The 19,868-nt window shown below is 41.7% G+C and overlaps 1 protein-coding gene across 3 annotated transcripts in view; it reads left to right on the forward strand.

Annotated features, from left to right (window-relative positions):
* Positions 1-19,868, forward strand: part of LOC134212634 (netrin receptor unc-5-like) — a 478,948-nt gene that overhangs the window by 67,954 nt on the left and 391,126 nt on the right. The gene's annotated exons all lie outside the window — the stretch shown is intronic.

Raw genomic sequence — 19,868 nt, forward strand, 5'->3', positions numbered from 1 at the left:
TCCTCCGTAACACACTGCGTAAAAGTGATCTACTCAGAGTCACGAGGTACTAGCATTAATCGTGCAAAAGTAAAAACGTTCAATGTATACCGAATGAAAGGATAATAACACATTTTCAGAAAAATATATTAAGCTCTTTTAGTGGAATGTATTAAACCGTCTAAGACGAATTAAGTACTGTCCATTTAATTCCACCAGTTAATTTTCGTTATCTTTGCAGATACGTATTTCGACCACAACTGTGTGACAACTGTGTGACAAAGAAAATTAACTGGTGGAATTAACACGTACGTCCCCAACCCCCATTTTACGACAAAACTCAAAATTCAAAACCATGCAGCTCAGCCAATTTCTAACGGATTTTCAAGCAATCTTCTGGAATCGATCACAAAATTCCTAAAGTTTTAGGAACCGAGGTAAATTTTGTGCAATGGCCATGGTTCCGGAGATATTCCGGGGAGTACTGGGGTTACCTCCTCCCGGAAAAAATGGTCACTGGCAGAACGGCTTGAAATCCATCGTGCGACATGTCAAACTTCATGATTTTGCAAAACAAGTACACTGGAGTACATTTCAACGACTTTCGATCGAATTGGCCACCCTCCAGCTGCTTCCAAGGCCTGGTTCCCTTGGGGAAGTGGCCAATATCCGTTCAATCTTGGAACCCATCTTGCGACATGTCAAACTTCATGATTTTGCAAAACAAGTACACTGGAGTACACTTCGGCGACTTTCGATCAAATTGACCAACCTCCGGGTGCTTCCAGGGCCTGGTTCCCTTGGGGAAGTGGCCAATTTTCATTGAATCTTGGAATCCATCTTGCGACATGTCAAACTTCATGATTTTGCAAAACAAGTACAATGGAGTAAATTTCGGTGATTTTCGATCGAATTGGCCACCTTCCGGGTACTTCCAGGGCCTGGTTCCCTTGGGGAGGTGGCCAATTTTCGTTGAATCTTGGAATCCATCTTGCGACATGTCGAACTTCATGATTTTGCAAAACAAGTACACTAGAGTACATTTCGGCGACTTTCGATCGAATTGGCCACCCTCCGGGTGCTTCCAGGGCCTGGTTCCCTTGCGGAAGTGGCCAATATCCGTTCAATCTTGGAACCCATCTTGCGGCATGTCAAACTTCATGATTTTGCAAAACAAGTACAAGGGAGTAAATTTCGGCGATTTTCGATGGAATTGGCCACCCTCCGGGGACTTCGTGGGCCTGGTTCCCTGGGGGAAGTGGCCAATATCCGTACAATCGTGGAACCCATCTTGCGGCATGTCAAACTTCATGATTTTGCAAAACAATCACACTGGAGTACATTTCGGCGATTTTCGATCGAATTGGCCACCCTCCGGGTACTTCCAGGGCCTGGTTCCTTTAAGGAAGTGGCCAATATCCGTTCAATCTTGGAACTCAGCTTGCGACATGTCAAACTTCATGATTTTGCAAAACAAGTACACTGGAGTACATTTCGGCGATTTTCGATCGAATTAGCTACCCTCCGGGTGCTTCCAGGGCCTAGTTCCCTTGGGGAAGTGGCCAATTTTCGTTGAATCTTGGAATCCATTCTGCGACATGTCAAACTTCATGATTTTGCAAAACAAGTACAATGGAGTAAATTTCGGCGATTTTCGATCGAATTGGCCACCCTCCGGGTACTTCCAGGGCCTGGTTCCTTGGGAAGTGGCCAATATTCGTCCAATCTTGGAACCCATCATGCGACATGTCAAACTTCGTGATTTTGCAAAGCAAGTACACTGAGTACATTTCGGCGATTTTCGTTTGAATTGGCCACTGTTTGGGTACTTCCAGGGCCTGGTTCTTTTGGGGAAGTGGCCAATATTTGTCCAAACTTGGAACCCATCTTGCGACATGTCAAACTTCATGATTTTGCAAAACAAGTAAACTGGAATCCATTTCGGTAGTTTTCGATCGGATTGGCCACCTTCCGGGTACTTCCATGCGCTGATTGATATTTTACCGGCGGTGGCGTGATAGATCATTTGCAGCCAGTGGCGGCTATGGTGATTGGCGGCGGCGTGGTTCGGCGTGAACCAGTTTCAAGCGCCAAAATTTCTTCAGAAGTATCTCCAGCAATTCTTCCAGAAGTTCCTCTACGAGTTTTTTCAAAAGTTTTCAAAGTTCCTCCAGGAATTCCTACGGAAGTTCCTCCAGGAATTCCTACGGAAGTTCCTCCAGGAATTCCTACGGAAGTTCCTCCAGGAATTCCTACGGAAGTTCCTCCAGGAATTCCTACGGAAGTTCCTCCAGGAATTCCTACGGAAGTTCCTCCAGGAATTCCTACGGAAGTTCCTCCAGGAATTCCTACGGAAGTTCCTCCAGAAATTCCTACGGAAGTTCCTCCAGGAATTCCTACGGAGGTTCCTCCAGGAATTCCTACGGAGGTTCCTCCAGGAATTCCTACGGAAGTTCCTCCAGGAATTCCTACGGAAGTTCCTCCAGGAATTCCTACGGAAGTTCCTCCAGGAATTCCTACGGAAGTTCCTCCAGGAATTCCTACGGAAGTTCCTCCAGGAATTCCTACGAAAGTTCCTCCAGGAATTCCTACGGAAGTTCCTCCAGGAATTCCTACGGAAGTTCCTCCAGGAATTCCTACGGAAGTTCCTCCAGGAATTCCTACGGAAGTTCCTCCAGGAATTCCTACGGAAGTTCCTCCAGGAATTCCTACGGAAGTTCCTCCAGGAATTCCTACGGAAGTTCCTCCAGGAATTCCTACGGAAGTTCCTCCAGGAATTCCTACGGAAGTTCCTCCAGGAATTCCTACGGAAGTTCCTCCAGGAATTCCTACGGAGGTTCCTCCAGGAATTCCTACGGAGGTTCCTCCAGGAATTCCTACGGAGGTTCCTCCAGGAATTCCTACGGAAGTTCCTCCAGGAATTCCTACGGAAGTTCCTCCAGGAATTCCTACGGAAGTTCCTCCAGGAATTCCTACGGAAGTTCCTCCAGGAATTCCTACGGAAGTTCCTCCAGGAATTCCTACGGAAGTTCCTCCAGAATTCCTACGGAAGTTCCTCCAGGAATTCCTACGGAAGTTCCTCCAGGAATTCCTACGGAAGTTCCTCCAGGAATTCCTACGGAAGTTCCTCCAGGAATTCCTACGGAAGTTCCTCCAGGAATTCCTACGGAAGTTCCTCCAGGAATTCCTACGGAAGTTCCTCCAGGAATTCCTACGGAAGTTCCTCCACGAATTCCTACGGAAGTTCCTCCAGGAATTCCTACGGAAGTTCCTCCAGGAATTCCTACGAAAGTTCCTCCAGGAAATCCTACGGAAGTTCCTCCAGAAATTCCTACGGAAGTTCCTCCGGAAGCTCCTCCAGGAATTCATCCGGAAGTTTGTCCATGAGTTCCTCCGGAAGTTCCTCCAGGAATTACTCCGGAATTTCTTCCAGGAATTCCTCCGGAATTTCTTCCACGAATTCCTCCGGAATTTCCTCCAGGAGTTTCTCCGGAATTTCCTCCAAGAATTCCTCCGGAATTTCCTCCAAGAATTCCTCCGGAATTTCCTCCAGGAATTCCTCCCGAAGTTCCTCCAGGAATTCCTCCGGAAGTTCTTTCAGAAATTCCTCCAGAAGTTCTCCAAGGAACTCCTTCGGAAGTTCCTCCAGAAATTCCTCGCTTAGTTCCTCCGGAAGTTCCTCCAGTAATTCCTCTAGAAGTTCCTACATTTATTCTTCCGGAAGTTCCCCCAGTACTTCCTCCGGAAGTTTTTCTAGTAATTCCTCTGGAAGTTCCTTCAGTAACTCCTCCGGAAATTCGTACTGGAATTATTCCGGAAGATCCTTCAGGAATTCCTGCCGAAGTTCCTCCGGGAATTCGTCCGGACGTTCCTTCAGGATTTATCCAATATGCTCCACCAGGAATTCCTGAAACTCCTCCAGGAATTCATCCGGAAAATCCTCCAGAAATTTCCGGAGCAATTCCTGGAGGAACTTCTGGAAGAATTCATGGAGAAACCTTCGGAGGAATTCCTGGAGAAACTACCAGAGGAATTCTCGTAGGAACCTCCGGAGGAACTCCTGGAGGAACTTCCAGATAAATTCCTAAAAGAGCTTCCGGAGGAATTCCTGAAGGAACTTCCAGACGAAATCCAAGAGGAGTTTCTGGAGTAACTTCCCAGAGGCACTTACGGAGGAATGTCTAAAGGAATTTCTTGACGATCTTTTAAAAAAAAACTAGTGGAGGAACTTCTGGAAGAATTCCTTAATGAATTTCTGAAGAAATTTTGGCGCTTGAACTGGTTTACGCCGATCCACTCCACCGCTGATCACTAACGGCGTGACGCCGTCGCCGCTGCCTGAAAATGATCTATCACGCCACCGCCGGTTAAATATCAATCAGCGCACAGGTCTACCTGGAAGTACCGGGAAGGTGGCCAATTCGATCGAAAATCACCGAAATGGACTTCAGTATACTTGTTTTGCAAAATCATGAAGTTTGATATGTCGCAAAATGGGTTCCAAGATTGGACGAATATTGGCCACTTTCCCAAGGGAACCAGGCCCTGGAAGCACCCGGAGGGTGGCCAATTCGATCGAATGTCGCCGAAATGTACTCCAGTGTACTTGTTTTGCAAAATCATGAAGTTTGATATGTCGCAAAATGGGTTCCAAGATTGGACGGATATTGGCCACTTCCGCAAGGGAACCAGGCCCTGAAAGCACCCGGAGGGTGGCCAATTCGATCGAAAGTCGCCGAAATGTACTCCAGTGTACTTGTTTTGCAAAATCATGAAGTTTGACATGTCGCAAGATGGGTTCCAAGATTGGACGAATATTGACCACTTTCCCAAGAATACAAGGCCTTGGTTATACCCGGAGGGTGGCCAATTCGATCGAAAGTCGCCGAAATGTACTCCAGTGTTCTTGTTTTGCAAAATCATGAAGATTCACATGTCGCAAGATGGGTTCCAAGATTGGACGGATATTGGCCACTTCCCCAAGGGAACCAGGCCCTGAAAGCACCCGGAGGGTGGCCAATTCGATCGAAAGTCGCTGAAATGTACTCCAGTGTGCTTGTTTTGCAAAATCATGAAGTTTGACATGTCGCAAGATGGGTTCCAAGATTGAACGGATATTGGCCACTTCCCCAAAGGAACCAGTCCCTGGAAGCACCCGGAGGGTGGCCAATTCGATCGAAAGTCGCCGAAATGTACTCCAGTGTGCTTGTTTTGCAAAATCATGAAGTTTGATATGTCGCAAGATGGGTTCCAAGATTGGACGGATATTGGCCACTTCCCCAAGGGAACCAGGCCCTGGAAGCACCCGGAGGGTGGCCAATTCGATCGAAAGTCGCCGAAATGTACTCCAGTGTGCTTGTTTTGCAAAATCATGAAGTTTGATATGTCGCAAGATGGGTTCCAAGATTGAACGGATATTGGCCACTTCCCCAAGGGAACCAGGCCCTGGAAGCACCCGGTGGGTGGCCAATTCGATCGAAAGTCGTTGAAATGTACTCCAGTGTACTTGTTTTGCAAAATCATGAAGTTTGACATGTCGCTCGATGGATTTCGAAGTCGATCTGCCAGTGACCATTTTTTCCGGGAGGGAGGTAACCCCAGTACTCCCCGGAATATCTCTGGAACCATGGCCATAGCAAAAAAATTGACCTCGGTTCCTAAAACTATAGGAATTTTGTGATCGATTCCAGAAGATTGCTTGAAAATCCGTTAGAAATTGGCTGAGCAGCGTGGTTTTGAATTTTGAGTTTTGTCGTAAAATGGGGGTTGGGGACGTACGTGTTAAATGGACAGTACTTAATTCGTCTTACACATTTTCAGTTTGCAGATTGCCATGTCGAATAGTAAATGTAGAACCTCTACCAGTCCACTCCAGAATTTCTTCATCAAACTTGACCCAACGATGTTAATGATATGTTTAACGAAAACTGTGTGTAACTGTGTCTTATAATCATTAAATAAAAGCAAAATACATTATGGTTTTTGTGGTTATTCATTCATATCATTCGTGGATAAAATAATATCCGACAGCAAAACATCATTCGGAAGAGTTCTCCATTTAACGGCGAGAAAATACAGATATACAGAACATCTTTCTCCGCTTCAAAGGTGATTTTTTTTTGCCCTACGAGACGACTGAGCGATCATGACATAGGGTGGGTGTACCAATTGTCGCCATACATAAGAACAACTATTTTTTTAAAAAAATAAGTAAAAGGCATGTGGGTGGACTTTATATATCAAGCGAAAGGTTTTACTTCCTGCTCCTTAGAACATATGTGAAAACCACAATAAAATTTGTTATTATCCTCAAAATTGATTATTCCTTTTTTTTATTTGCTAATTATCTAATACATGCATTCATCTCTTAGACTAGGTGTTCCGTGTTTTCTTAACACTATCATCCTTATTTGCTATGTTACTTTTTAGTTATTATTAATACATTTCAATTGCCTTTGGCAGTTAGGATTTTTCCTCTGGTTTAATTGAACCATGTAGGAATTACAATGTTTTTAACTTAAACTAAACCTAACCTAATTTATACTAAAGGTACTAGGAGCTAATCGTTGCAATAGAAGATTGCAACGATTTTTGTCTAAAATTGGAAATTATTTTGTTGGACATTTGTTGCAATGTCTCAATATTAGAAATTCTATGAAGTTCATTGGTACTATACCACGGAGGCAACTTCAGAATCATTTTCAAAATTTTATTTTGAATCCTCTGAAGTGCCTTCTTTCTGGTATTGCAGCAACTAGTCCATATTGGCACAGCATACAACATGGCTGGTCTAAAAATTTGTTTGTAAATCAAAAGTTTGTTCTTAAGACAAAGTTTTAATTTTATGTTTTTAAGTGGATATAGACACTTCATATATTTGTTTTGTTACATTTGGCTTAAAGGCCTTCAATGTTATTTTTAAAAGTTAATTTTTGGTCCAGCAGAAGTCCTAAATATTTGGCTTCGCTTGATCAATTACTGTAAAACCTCTTTTTACGCTCCCTCCTTTTACGCTCCCTCCTTTTACGCTCCCTCTTTTTACGCTCAAAATTCCAAATAACGCTCCCTCTTTTTACGCTCCAAATTCGAAATAACGCTCCCTCTTTTTACGCCCTATAGGAGCGTAAAAAAAGTTTCAAGCATTCATATGAGGCAAATTTGGATCAGTTTCGGAGGTTGTTTTTGGATGATCTAAGTACTGCGGATGTTCTAGAAACAGAATATAGGCTTGCATGCAAAGTGGTATTAGCTGATGTCATGATCTACGAACTCCACACAGTCAAGATCTGTTGATCAACCTTCGTAATGGAGACAGTTATTGAAGAATAAACAAGTTGTGTGACCCCTTTTTAGTATATGTTTGTATTCCAAGTAGTTATTGTTGTTGTCGTGGGCTCCAGGAAGTCTACGAACTCCACAGAGTCAAGGTCTGTGGATCAACCTCCGTAATGGAGGCAGTTATTGAAGAATAAACAAGTTGTGCGACCCCTTCTAGGTATATATTTGTATTTCAAGTAGATCTTGATATTGTCATTGATGCCAGGTAGTCTACGAACTCCATAGAGTCAAGGTCTGTGGATCAACCTCCGTAATGGAGGCAGTTATTGAAGAATAAACAAGTTGTGTGACCCCTTCTGGGTATATGTTTGTATTCCTTGTAGTTCTTGTTGTTGTCGTGGGCTCCAGAAAGTTTATCAACTCCATAGAGTCAAGGTATGTGAATCAACCTCCGTAACGGAGACAGTTATTGGAGAACAAACAAGTTGTGTAACCCCTTCTTGGTATATGTTTGTATTCCAAGTAGTTCTTGTCGTTGTCGTAGGCTCCAGGTAGTCTACGAACTCCACAAAGTCAAGGTCTGTGGATCAACCTCCGTAATGGAGGCAGTTATTGAAGAATAAACAAGTTGTGTGACCCCTTCTGGGTATATGTTTGTATTTCTTGTAGTTCTTGATATTGTCATTGGTTACAGGTAGTCTACGAACTCCATAGAGTCAAGGTCTGTGGATCAACCTACGTAATGGAGGCAGTTATTGAAGAATAAACAAGTTGTGTGACCCCTTCTGGGTATATGTTTGTATTCCTTGTAGTTCTTGTTGTTGTCGTGGGCTCCAGGAAGTTTATCAACTCCACAGAGTCAAGGTCTGTGAACCAACCTCCGTAACGGAGACAGTTATTGGAGAACAAACAAGTTGTGTAACCCCTTCTTGGTATATGTTTGTACTCCAAGTAGTTCTTGTCGTTGTCGTAGGCTCCAGGTAGTCTACGAACTCCACAAAGTCAAGGTCTGTGGATCAACCTCCGTAATGGAGGCAGTTATTGAAGAATAAACAAGTTGTGCGACCCCTTCTAGGTATATATTTGTATTTCAAGTAGATCTTGATGTTGTCATTGATGCCAAGTAGTCTACGAACTCCATAGAGTCAAGGTCTGTGGATCAACCTCCGTAATGGAGGCAGTTACAGTCAAACCTCCATGAGTCGATGTTCTATGACTCGATATCGACTCATGGAAGCAAAAAATGCCATATTAAAAAATGTTTTCTGGGTTCCTGTGATGGTCCCTTCAAACAGCTTTCTATTGATTTCCTATTCCACATATCGATATTTCCATGAGTCGATGGTCCCTTCAATATCGACTCATGGAGGTTTGACTGTATTGAAAAATGAACAAGTTGTGTGACCCCTTCTGGGTATATGTTGGTATTCCTTGTAGTTCTTGTTGTTGTCGTGGGCTCCAGGAAGTTTATCAACTCCATAGAGTCAAGGTCTGTGAATCAACCTCCGTAACGGAGACAGTTATTGGAGAATAAACAAGTTGTGTAACCCTTTCTTGGTATATGTTTGTATTCCAAGTAGTTCTTTTTGTTGTCGTAGGCTCCAGGTAGTCTACGAACTCCACAAAGTCAAGGTCTGTGGATCAACCTCCGTAATGAAGTTATTGAAGAATAAACAAGTTGTGTGACCCCTTCTGGGTATATGTTTGTATTCCTTGTAGTTCTTGTTGTTGTCGTGGGCTCCAGGAAGTTTACCAACTCCATAGAGTCAAGGTCTGTGGATCAACCTCCGTAACGGAGACAGTTATTGGAGAATAAACAAGTTGTGTAACCCCTTCTTGGTATATGTTTGTATTCCAAGTAGTTCTTGTTGTTGTCGTAGGCTCCAGGTAGTCTACGAACTCCACAGAGTCAAGGTCTGTGGATCAACCTCCGTAATGGAGGCAGTTATTGAAGAATAAACAAGTTGTGTGACCCCAACTTGGTATATGTTTGTAGTTCTTGTTGTTGTCGTGGGCTCCAGGAAGTTTACCAACTCTATAAAGTCAAGGTCTGTGGATCAACCTCCGTAACGGAGACAGTTATTGGAGAATAAACAAGTTTTGTAACCCCTTCTAGGTATATGTTTGTATTCCAAGTAGTTTTTGTTGTTGTCATAGGCTCCAGGTAGTCTACGAACTCCACAGAGTCAAGGTCTGTGGATCAACCTCCGTAATGGAGGCAGTTATTGAAGAATAAACAAGTTGTGTGACCCCTTCTAGGTATATATTTGTATTCCAAGTAGATCTCGATGTTGTCATTGAGTCCATACAGTCAAGGTCTGTTGATCAACTTTCGCAATGGAGACAGTTATTGAAGAATAAACAAGTTGTGTGACCCTTTCTGGGTATATGTTTGTATTCCTTGTAGTTCTTGTTATTGTCGTGGGCTCCAGGAAGTTTACCAACTCCATAGAGTCAAAGTCTGTGGATCAACCACAGAAACGGAGACAGTTATTGGAGAATAAACAAGTTGTGTAACCCCTTCTTGGTATATGTTTGTATTCCAAGTAGTTCTTGTTGTTGTCGTAGGCTCCAGGTAGTCTACGAACTCCACAGAGTCAAGGTCTGTGGATCAACCTCCGTAATGGAGGCAGTTATTGAAGAATAAACAAGTTGTGTGACCCCTTCTGGGTATATGTTTGCATTTCTTGTAGTTCTTGTTGTTGTCGTGGGCTCCAGGAAGTTTACCAGCTCTATAAAGTCAAGGTCTGTAGATCAACCTCCGGTATATGTTTGCATTTCTTGTAGTTCTTGTTGTTGTCGTGGGCTCCAGGAAGTTTACCAGCTCTATAAAGTCAAGGTCTGTAGATCAACCTCCGTAACGGAGACAGTTATTGGAGAATAAACAAGTTTTGTAACCCCTTCTTGGTATATGTTTGTATTCCAAGTAGTTTTTGTTGTTGTCATAGGCTCCAGGTAGTCTACGGACTCCACAGAGTCAAGGTCTGTGGATCAACCTCCGTAATGTTTGTATTTCTTGTATTTCTTGTTGTTGTCGTAGGGTCCAGGTAGTCTACGAACTCCACAGAGTCAAGGTCTGTGGATCAACCTACGTAATGGAGGCAGTTATTGAGGAATAAACAAGTTGTGCTACCCCTTCTAGGTATATATTTGTATTTCAAGTAGATCTTGATGTTGTCATTGATGTTATTATTGAAGAATAAACAAGTTGTGTAACCCCTTCTGGGTATATGTTTGTATTCCTTGTAGTTCTTGTTGTTGTCGTGGGCTCCAGGAAGTTTATCAACTCCATAAAGTCAAGGTCTGTGAATCAACCTCCGTAACGGAGACAGTTATTGGAGAATAAACAAGTTGTGTAACCCCTTCTTGGTATATGTTTGTATTCCAAGTATTTCTTGTCGTTGTCGTAGGCTCCAGGTATTCTACGAACTCCACAAAGTCAAGGTCTGTGGATCAACCTCCGTAATGGAGACAGTTATTGAAGAATAAACAAGTTGTGTGAACACTTTTTGGTATATGTTTGTATTCCAAGTGGTTCTTGTTGTTGTCGTGGGCTCCAGGTAATCTACGCACTCCATAGAGTCACGGTCTGTTGATCAACCTCCGGGATGGAGGCAGTTATTTGAAAATAAACAAGTTATTTAACCCTTTTCTAGGTATATATGCTTGTATTTCTGGTAGTTCTTGGTATTGTTATTGATGCCAGGTAGTCCACAAACTCCAAGAGTCAAGGTCTGTGGATCAACCTTTATAATGGAGACAGATATCAAAGAGTGCACAAGTTGTGTGACCCCTTCTTGGTATATATTTGTATTCCAAGTCGTTCTTGTTGTTGTCAAGGGCTTCAGGTTGTCTACGAATTCCAAGGGTCAAGATCTGTGGATCAACTTCCGAATTGGAGGCAGTTATTGAAGAATAAATAAGCTGTGTGACCCCTTTCTTATATATGTGTGTATTTGAAGTAGTTCTTGTTGTTGTCGTTAATTCCTGGTAGTCTATGAACATAGAGTCAAGGTCGGTGAATCAACCTCCTTAATGGGGGCAGTTAATTGAAAATAAACAAGTTGCGTGACCCCTTCTGGGTCTATGTATGTCTTTAAAGTAATTCTTTTTGTGGTCGTGGGCTCCGTAATGGTCGCAGTTATTGAGCGTTGAACACTTTTTGTGGCCTCTTCTTGGTACAGTAATATTCCGATTTTATCATTCCTAGTGAATTCTGAGTGATGAAATAGAAAATGTGACAAAATTGGAACGATTTTTATTTTCAATTTATTTTGTTTGTTTATGAATATGAATCAGTTTATGCCTTGGAAAGGCGTAATTTCTTGTCGAAGAGGCTTACGAAAATCTTGAAAGGTTCTCTGAATTAATTCATAATAAACCACAGGCAGTGAACGTTATTTCACGAAAATCATTGTAGTTTGCGGACGGGTAGAGAGACGGGTGCTTAGGACCATCTTTGGCGGTGTGCAAGAAGACGGTGTGTGGCGGCGAAGAATGAACCACGAGCTCGTCCAGCTCGACGCGAACCCAGTATCCAGAAGGTAGCTAAAGCCGCAAGGGTACGATGGGCAGGACATGTTGCGAGAATGCTGAACCCTGCAAAGATGGTGTTTGCTTTCGATCCGGCAGGTACGAGACGGCGTGGAACGCAGCGAGCGAGATGGGCAGATCAGGTGCAAAATGACTTGGCGAGTGTGATGCGTATTCGAGGATGGGGAGATGCGGCCTCGAACCGTGTATTGTGGCGTCAAATTGTTGATTCAGTGTTATCTGTTTAGATGTAGACCAAATAAATGAAAATGAACTGTATATTTTCGCATTCCATATACTGCTTGTTATTGTCATGGGTTCGAAGTAATCTACGAACTCCGTAGAGTCAAGGTCTACTGGTTACCCTCCATGATGGAAACATTAATTGAAAAAAATACCAAGTTGCGCAACTCCATCTGTTGAAATGTGTGCATCCCAAGTAGTTAAAGTTGTTGTCATTAGCTTCAGGCAGTTATTGAAAAACAAACACGGTGTGTAACCTCATTTTGAAATATTTGCATTCCAAGTAGTTCTTGTTGTCATGGGTTCCAGATAGTATACAAAATTCATTCATATCACGTACGTAACTGTTTATTCCTTGGAAATGCAAAATGTGAATAAATTGAAACGAGACAACTTCACGCCGGAGAAAACGGGCTAATATTGCAAAGACCATGTACCGTATTTATATCAGGTTAAAGACCAACTAGTTATTGGTGTAAGCCTAGAAGTATTACTCCATAAAATTCTAGGATGGCCATTAGCATATGCCATGGACACATTTTATTCTATGGACCACAAAGGGTTGTACCACTTTCGAAACAAGCCGAAAGATTTCTGGTTACGCGTGTAGATCTTAAGGCCTTTTCAAGAGTTTTTTTTTTGATGACCATGAACCTATGCAATGGACGCATTATATTTTATGTACCACAACGAGCTTGTACCACTTTTGATACAAGGCGAAAGATTTCTGGTTACGCGTGTAGATTTTAATGCCTTTTACTAAGGGGTTGTACCACTTTCAAAACAAGCCGAAAGATTTTAGATTACGCGTGTAGATCTTAAGGCCCTTATACAGAGTTTTCTTGGATGACTATGAACTTATGCAATGGACGCATTCTATTCTATGTACCAAAAAGGGGTTGTACCACAAGCTGAAGGATTTTTGATTACGCGTGTGGATCTTAAGGCCTTTTCCAGGGTTTTCTTGGATGACCATGAACCTATGCAATGGACGCATTCTATTCTATGTACCACAAGGGGGTTGTACCGCTTTTGAAACAAGCAGAAAGAGCACTGGTTACGCGTGAAGATTTTAAGGCCTATTCCAGAGTTTTTTTGGATGACCATGAACCTATGCAATTAACGCATTCTATTCTATGTACCACAAAGGGGTATTCCAGGGTTTTCTTGGATGACCATGAACCTATGCAATGGACGCAATCTATTCTGTGACCACAAAGGGCTTGTACCACTTTTTAAACAAGCCGAAAGATCTCTGGTTGCACGTGTAGATCTTAAGGCCTATTCCAGGGTTTTCTTGGATGACCGTGAACCTATGCAATGGACGCATTCTATTATATGTACCACAAAGGGGTTGTACCACTTTTGAAACAAGGCGAAAGATTTCTGGTTACGGGTGTAGATCTTAAGGCCTATTCTAGGATTTTCTTGGATGACCGTGAACCTATGCAACACAAAGGGTTGTACCATTTGTGAAACAAGGCGAAAGATTTCTGCTTACGCGTGTAGATCTAAAGGCCTATTCCAGGGTTTTCTTGGATGTTCGTGAACCCATGCAATGGACGCATTCTATTCTATGTACCACAAAGGGGTTGTACCATTTTTGAAACAAGGCGAAAGATTTCTGGTTACGCGTGTAGATCTTAAGGCCTATTCCAGGGTTTTCTTGGATGACCGTGAACCTATGCAATGGTCGCTTTCTATTCTATGTACCACAAAGGGGTTGTACCATTTTTGAAACAAGGCGAAAGATTTCTGGTTACGCGTGTAGATCTTAAGGCCTATTCCAGGGTTTTCTTGGATGACCGTGAACCTATGCAATGTACGCATTCTATTCTATGTACCACAAAGGGCTTGTACCAATTTTGAAACAAGGCGAAAGATTTCTGGTTACGCGTGTAGATCTTAAGGCCTATTCCAGGGTTTTCTTGGATGACCGTGAACCTATGCAATGGACGCATTCTATTCTATGTACCACAAAGGGGTTGTACCATTTTTGAAACAAGGCGAAAGATTTCTGGTTACGCGTGTAGATCTTAAGGCCTATTCCAGGGTTTTCTTGGATGACCGTGAACCTATGCAATGGTTGCGTTCTATCCAATGTATCACAAAACACAGGTCCAAGCTCCAGGAGGTTCTTGTAAAACTTTAAATACGTGAAAACGATGATGAACGTCTTACTGTGCGTTATCAAGGATCTGCACCACTCATGACTTGTTGATTTTTTGGCGTACCAAGAACATCTTAAGGCCTCAGCATTCAAAAAGTTGGACGACCATGATAATAGCAACAATTTGGACGACCCTAATACCAAAATTGGTAAAAGACACATCTTAAGACTAAAACTGCGTTAAATATCAAACTTTGTTTACCTAAAAGATTGCAAACTTTTTTTACGCTCCAAATTCCAAATAGCGCTCCCTCTTTTTACGCTCAAAATTCCAAATAACGCTCCCTCTTTTTACGCCCTAAATTCGAAATAACGCTCCCTCTTTTTACGCTCTGATTCCATTTACGCTCCCCCGTTTTGGGCGCAAAAAGAGGTTTTGCAGTATTTGGAACCCCATTCATTTTTTTTTTTTTTTATCTTAATCACTGCGACCATTTGTTAGATCTATTGTGAACCCCATTAATAGTGACAATATGTCTGCTAGAAGGTTTCAAATAAGAAGCTCTCGGCTTATGTGGGAAAATTATAAGCTGAGTTTAGGAACCATTGGGGAAAATTTTCCATTTTTGCAAGTAACTGAAGAAAATATTCAAACTTTTTTGCAATCTACTACAAATGACACGAAGGCTTCGCCCTTTGGCTGATAGGCCCGTGTTATCTGCAAACAAAGATTTTTGACACCCTGGGGTTAAATCAGGTAAGTCAGAAGTAAAAATGTTATACAATATGGGCCCCAGTATGCTGCCTTGGGGGACACCAGCCCTTACAGGTAATCTATCAGATTGGGAATTCTGATAGTTTACCTGAAGTGAGCGATTTGATAAATAATTTTGGATCAGTTTAATGATGTACAGAGGAAAATTAAAATTCATCAATTCAATTTTACAATCAATTGATCAATCCACAATAGGAACGCATGCACCAGTTGTGGCACTATTCTTTATTTTGGTTCCTTATTTGGCAAATCCCATTGTTTTCTTATGGGACTGGCCAAATAGGGACCACTAGTGCGACAACTGGTGCAAGGGACGTCAAAAATTAAGCAAAATCAATTTTTACAATTATGCTTTGCTTGTTTTGGAGGAAATCAAAGGTGTTAAAGTATCATATGAATATGCTATATCGATATGAACTTGGTTTGTGGTGATTTGATTGGCTATTTGGCATATAAAGCACTAGTGCGACAACTGGTGCTATAGCCACAACTGGTACATCTAGCCTAGTACTGTCTGAAATGAAGCTTTCGCTAGTTAGCATATTTTCGAATCAAAAGAATAGTAGAAGCTTGTTGATTCCAATACTCGAATAAATTTCTTTGTTGATAAAAAATAAGAAATTTTAGGTTGTCAATTTCAGTTCAGTGTCTGGAAGCAGTTAATGTCAAACTTTGTATTGCATCCGCCATTATGGCGAGCGTGGAACGCTGGATACGCCAGTTTGCATATCCATCTAAAGTCTCACAACTCAACAAACATGGACAAAACTAGCTCTGTACGCATCGTTGATTCGTTCAATCACCCTATACGGCCATGAAACTGGACGTTAAAAGATGCAGACTATCTAATTCTCGGAACTTTTCAGCGGAAAATACTGTGCTCAATACTTGGCAGCGCGGTGGAAAATAGTGAATGACGCAGACGCATGAATCACGAGTTGTACCAAGTGTACAAAAGGCAGACATCGGCAGGCTGATAAAATATGGCAAATTACAGTGGGCTGGACATGTACGTATGCCGAAAAAGAGACCAGACCAGTGATGTTTTCTAGAGAACCTGGAAGAGGACATGTGCTTCGGGGTAGCTTTGGTGCAATCGAGAAAGATGCGTTCGCGGTCGGTGTGCATGGATACTTGGCGATTGGCGGCCCAAGAACGAGCGACCTGGAACATTCGGTTACATAGGTAGGAAGGTGTGCAGATATTCTTAGACGAATGCAGTTTCTGCGATTGGAAGAATATATCGCTGGTGCTTTTACTAATGCCTGATGACAGGTGACCATTTTGCCTCAATGGGTCAATTGCTTAAGAAGACCAACTTGAATGAACAATTAAATGTATGAAAATGCGAAAAGAAGTAATCGCAAACGGTCGGTAATTTTTCAACCGTTTTTCTATGATTTTTTCGTTTGTTTAAACGTCAAAACTATCGAGAAACAGTAAAATAGTTTGAATTATGCTGAATGTTCAATGAAATCTATTGATTTCTTCATTTCAGTTCATTTCCGATACGCAGAGTGAACACTGAACAGCCATGGAATGTGATTTTTATAAAATGTTAGGGAAAAAATCGGTTGCCGGCGGAATTTGATCCACATCCTTTTATCAAGTATACACGGACGCATTACTAACTATGCAACAGCTGCTCTTGCGAGAAACTGTTTCATAATCATAGCTTTTCGATAAGCGCGCTACTAGAGGAGCCCTAATGACGTTCATACTTAATTGGAAACGGGAAAGAATAACTTTTTTAAGCACAGGTGACAATAAATTTGTTACAAAAACATTCTCTTAACTTGTGCTGATTGGGTATCGGAATGTTCTTAGTCAACAAGAGTAGTGCTTTTCTGTGTCCCTTTTGTATCATAATTCCTGTCAGACCATGATTGCTTCAGGAGTACCCAAAAACCAAAAAGCTATCATACAAAAACAAATCTTATAATTATCACAATTATTGCAAGGTATCCAAAGGGAATCTACAATGATATTTTTGAAGCTTTAGATTCATGTCTAATTGGAACATAATTCGAGAAATTCATATAACAATTTTGTTGGATTTCTTAGGATATTATTAATTTTGAAAGATTCTTAGGATTTTGTCCGTGGAATAAAATCTTATCAATAAATTGTATATTATGTGATATTTAACACAAAGTTGTAGAATCAACTTTGTTAACTTCTTCTCTACTGTATGTTTGATCTAATGTAAGTTTATAAATAGAATCAATGGGAGAGAAGGCTCATATCAGATATGGATTATCAAAATATGTATATCCTTTTACAATACTAACTACTGCTACGCACATCACATCCGCCTTCCGCAAATCCAATCTATTTAACAAAAGCACATTAGACATGCGAATTAATTTCCGAGGCACGAAATCGATAAGCTTTCGAGAACAACTCCACACTTCTACACACTGTTCCTACAAAAACGGAAGAGACTACAACTGGGCGGCAGCAGCGAAACATAAATCTAGCTCCCCACTTTTCACAACTCATACAGTACCCACTCTAAATCCATCCAGTTTGGTTCCATGTGAAAAGCGCATTTAGATGCATCGCAAAAAGCCAAATTTCAGACAGCTCATTGTAGAGACCTTGAAAGCCATTTAAAATCCTACACGAAATCCGTGGCTCAGTTCAGTTCTTACGTACCTACATCTGTGGCAACACACAACAACACTTCCTCGGATTTTAGGTTTGCAGAGCATACAGAGGCCATACAATCCGGGTGAGCAACCCGCAAGAAGATAGACGGGACTGGCGTAGTACCTCCCCCTTCCCCCTGGTACAAGCATAAATAAGCTGAGTGGAAATTTATTACCGCAACTCCGAGTGGCATGTGGAGTGCTGCCGATCCCCGCCAACAACCGGCGCGACTGCCTGCTATAGGTGAGGCGCCCATTTGCGTTGCGTGGAGCTGCCATCTAGGGTAGGAACCGATCTAAAGCTCAGCATTTTAAAACCGAAAACGTGCGGAAACGCTCCATCTCATTTTCCTGCGGGAGTTGGTCCGGAGATTTTGCCCTCTTTATCCATGCAGGGAGGGTTGTTTTATTGAAAGTGAAATTTTAAGAGATTTATTACGATATTGTTCGCGTCCGCTGCTAAATGTTGCCTTGCGGCGTTTGTTGGCGGTGGCGGCACGAGTGCTCGTAACGATGGGCGGTTGGTCAGTCGAGGCGCGTAGAAGCAACGCCCGCCCGATCATGAGTATGCGCTTAGGATGATTCATTATTTCTGAAAAGAGAAAAATGAACATGAATGTGGGTGAGGAATCAAAACAGAAAATTTTAAGCAAAACCCAGATTAATCCACGTAGCGGTGATGGTGCCTTTCTCGTTCGTTCAAAAGGTTTGGAAAAATCTTAAACAACACCAATATGTGGATTGGTCTTATTTTTCATATTTGTTTATATGCATAAAAAAATTCTCGCCAAACGCAATTTGTTGCAAACAAATCGGATCAGCATAAGAGCAAAAAATGGTATTTTATTTATTAGTTTTAAAATTAGTATTTTCGCCATAACTTTTGACCCAATTGTACGATCCGGCCAAGTTTCTAGAGGAAACAATGGGACAAGATTCTGCGTCGAATGCAATCTGTTGCGAGCGACCTGAGAAGCACACATATTGCACATCAATCACAGTAACTTTTATATGACCGGATTCAGTCACAATATGGGTACTGCAACCAGATTTGTTGGAATTGTGTTGCTTGGGGAATAGATGAAGTATAAGTGCTTTTTGGAACTCTTTTTCACAATAAATAGTAATTTGACCATAACATCTAAGCCCATAGTCTGATCGGGCTAATTTTCAATAATAAAATATGAGACATTCTGCGTCGAATGCAAATGCGAGCAAATCATTTTTTACGCGATTTTTTCGTATGAATTTATATTTTGGCCATAGCTCTCGATCCCATAGTCCGATCTGGCCAATTTCAGATAGGAAACAATGAGACAGGATTCTGCGTCGAATGCAATTTGTGGCGAGTAAATCGGTTGAGGATAAGTGCCCGAAAAATGAGTGACATTTTTTACGCGATTTTTTCGTATGAATTTGTATTTTGGCCATAACTTTCGATTTCATAGTTCGATCTGGCCAATTTCAAATAGGAAATAATGGGACATGATTCTGCGTCGAATGCAACTTGTTGCGAGCAAATCGGTTAAGGATAAGTGCCCGAAAAATGAGTGACATTTTTTACGCGATTTTTTTGTATGAATTTGTATTTTGGCCATAATTTTCGATCCCATAGTCCGACCTGTCCAATTTTCAATAGGAAATAATGGGACAGGATTCTGCGTCGAATGCAATTTAATGCGAGCAAATCGGTTGAGAATAAGTGCCCGAAAAATGAGTGACATTTTTAACGCGATTTTTTCGTATGAATTTGTATTTTGGCCATAACTTTCGATCCCATAGTCCGATCTGGCCAATTTCAAATAGGAAACAATGGGACAGGATTCTACGTCGAATGCAACTTGTTGCAAGTAAATCGGTTGAGGGTAAGTGCCCGAAAAATGAGTGACATTTTTACGCGATTTTTTCGTATGAATTTGTATTTTGGCCATAACTTTCGATCCCATAGTTCGATCTGGGCAATTTCAAATAGGAAATAATGGGACAGGATTCTGCGTCGAATGCAACTTGTTGCGAGCAAATCGGTTAAGGATAAGTGCCCGAAAAATGAGTAACATTTTTAACGCGATTTTTTCGTATGAATTTGTATTTTGGCCATAACTTTCGATCCCATAGTTCGATCTGGCCAATTTCAAATAGGAAATAATGGGACAGGATTCTGCGTCGAATGCAACTTGTTGCGAGCAAATCGGTTGAGAATAAGTGCCCGAAAAATGAGTGACATTTTTAACGCGATTTTTTCGTATGAATTTGTATTTTGACCATAACTTTCGATCCCATAGTCCGATCTGGCCAATTT

The sequence above is a fragment of the Armigeres subalbatus genome, chromosome 2 (assembly GCF_024139115.2).
Source record: "Armigeres subalbatus isolate Guangzhou_Male chromosome 2, GZ_Asu_2, whole genome shotgun sequence".
Classification (NCBI taxonomy): Eukaryota; Metazoa; Arthropoda; class Insecta; order Diptera; family Culicidae; genus Armigeres; species Armigeres subalbatus.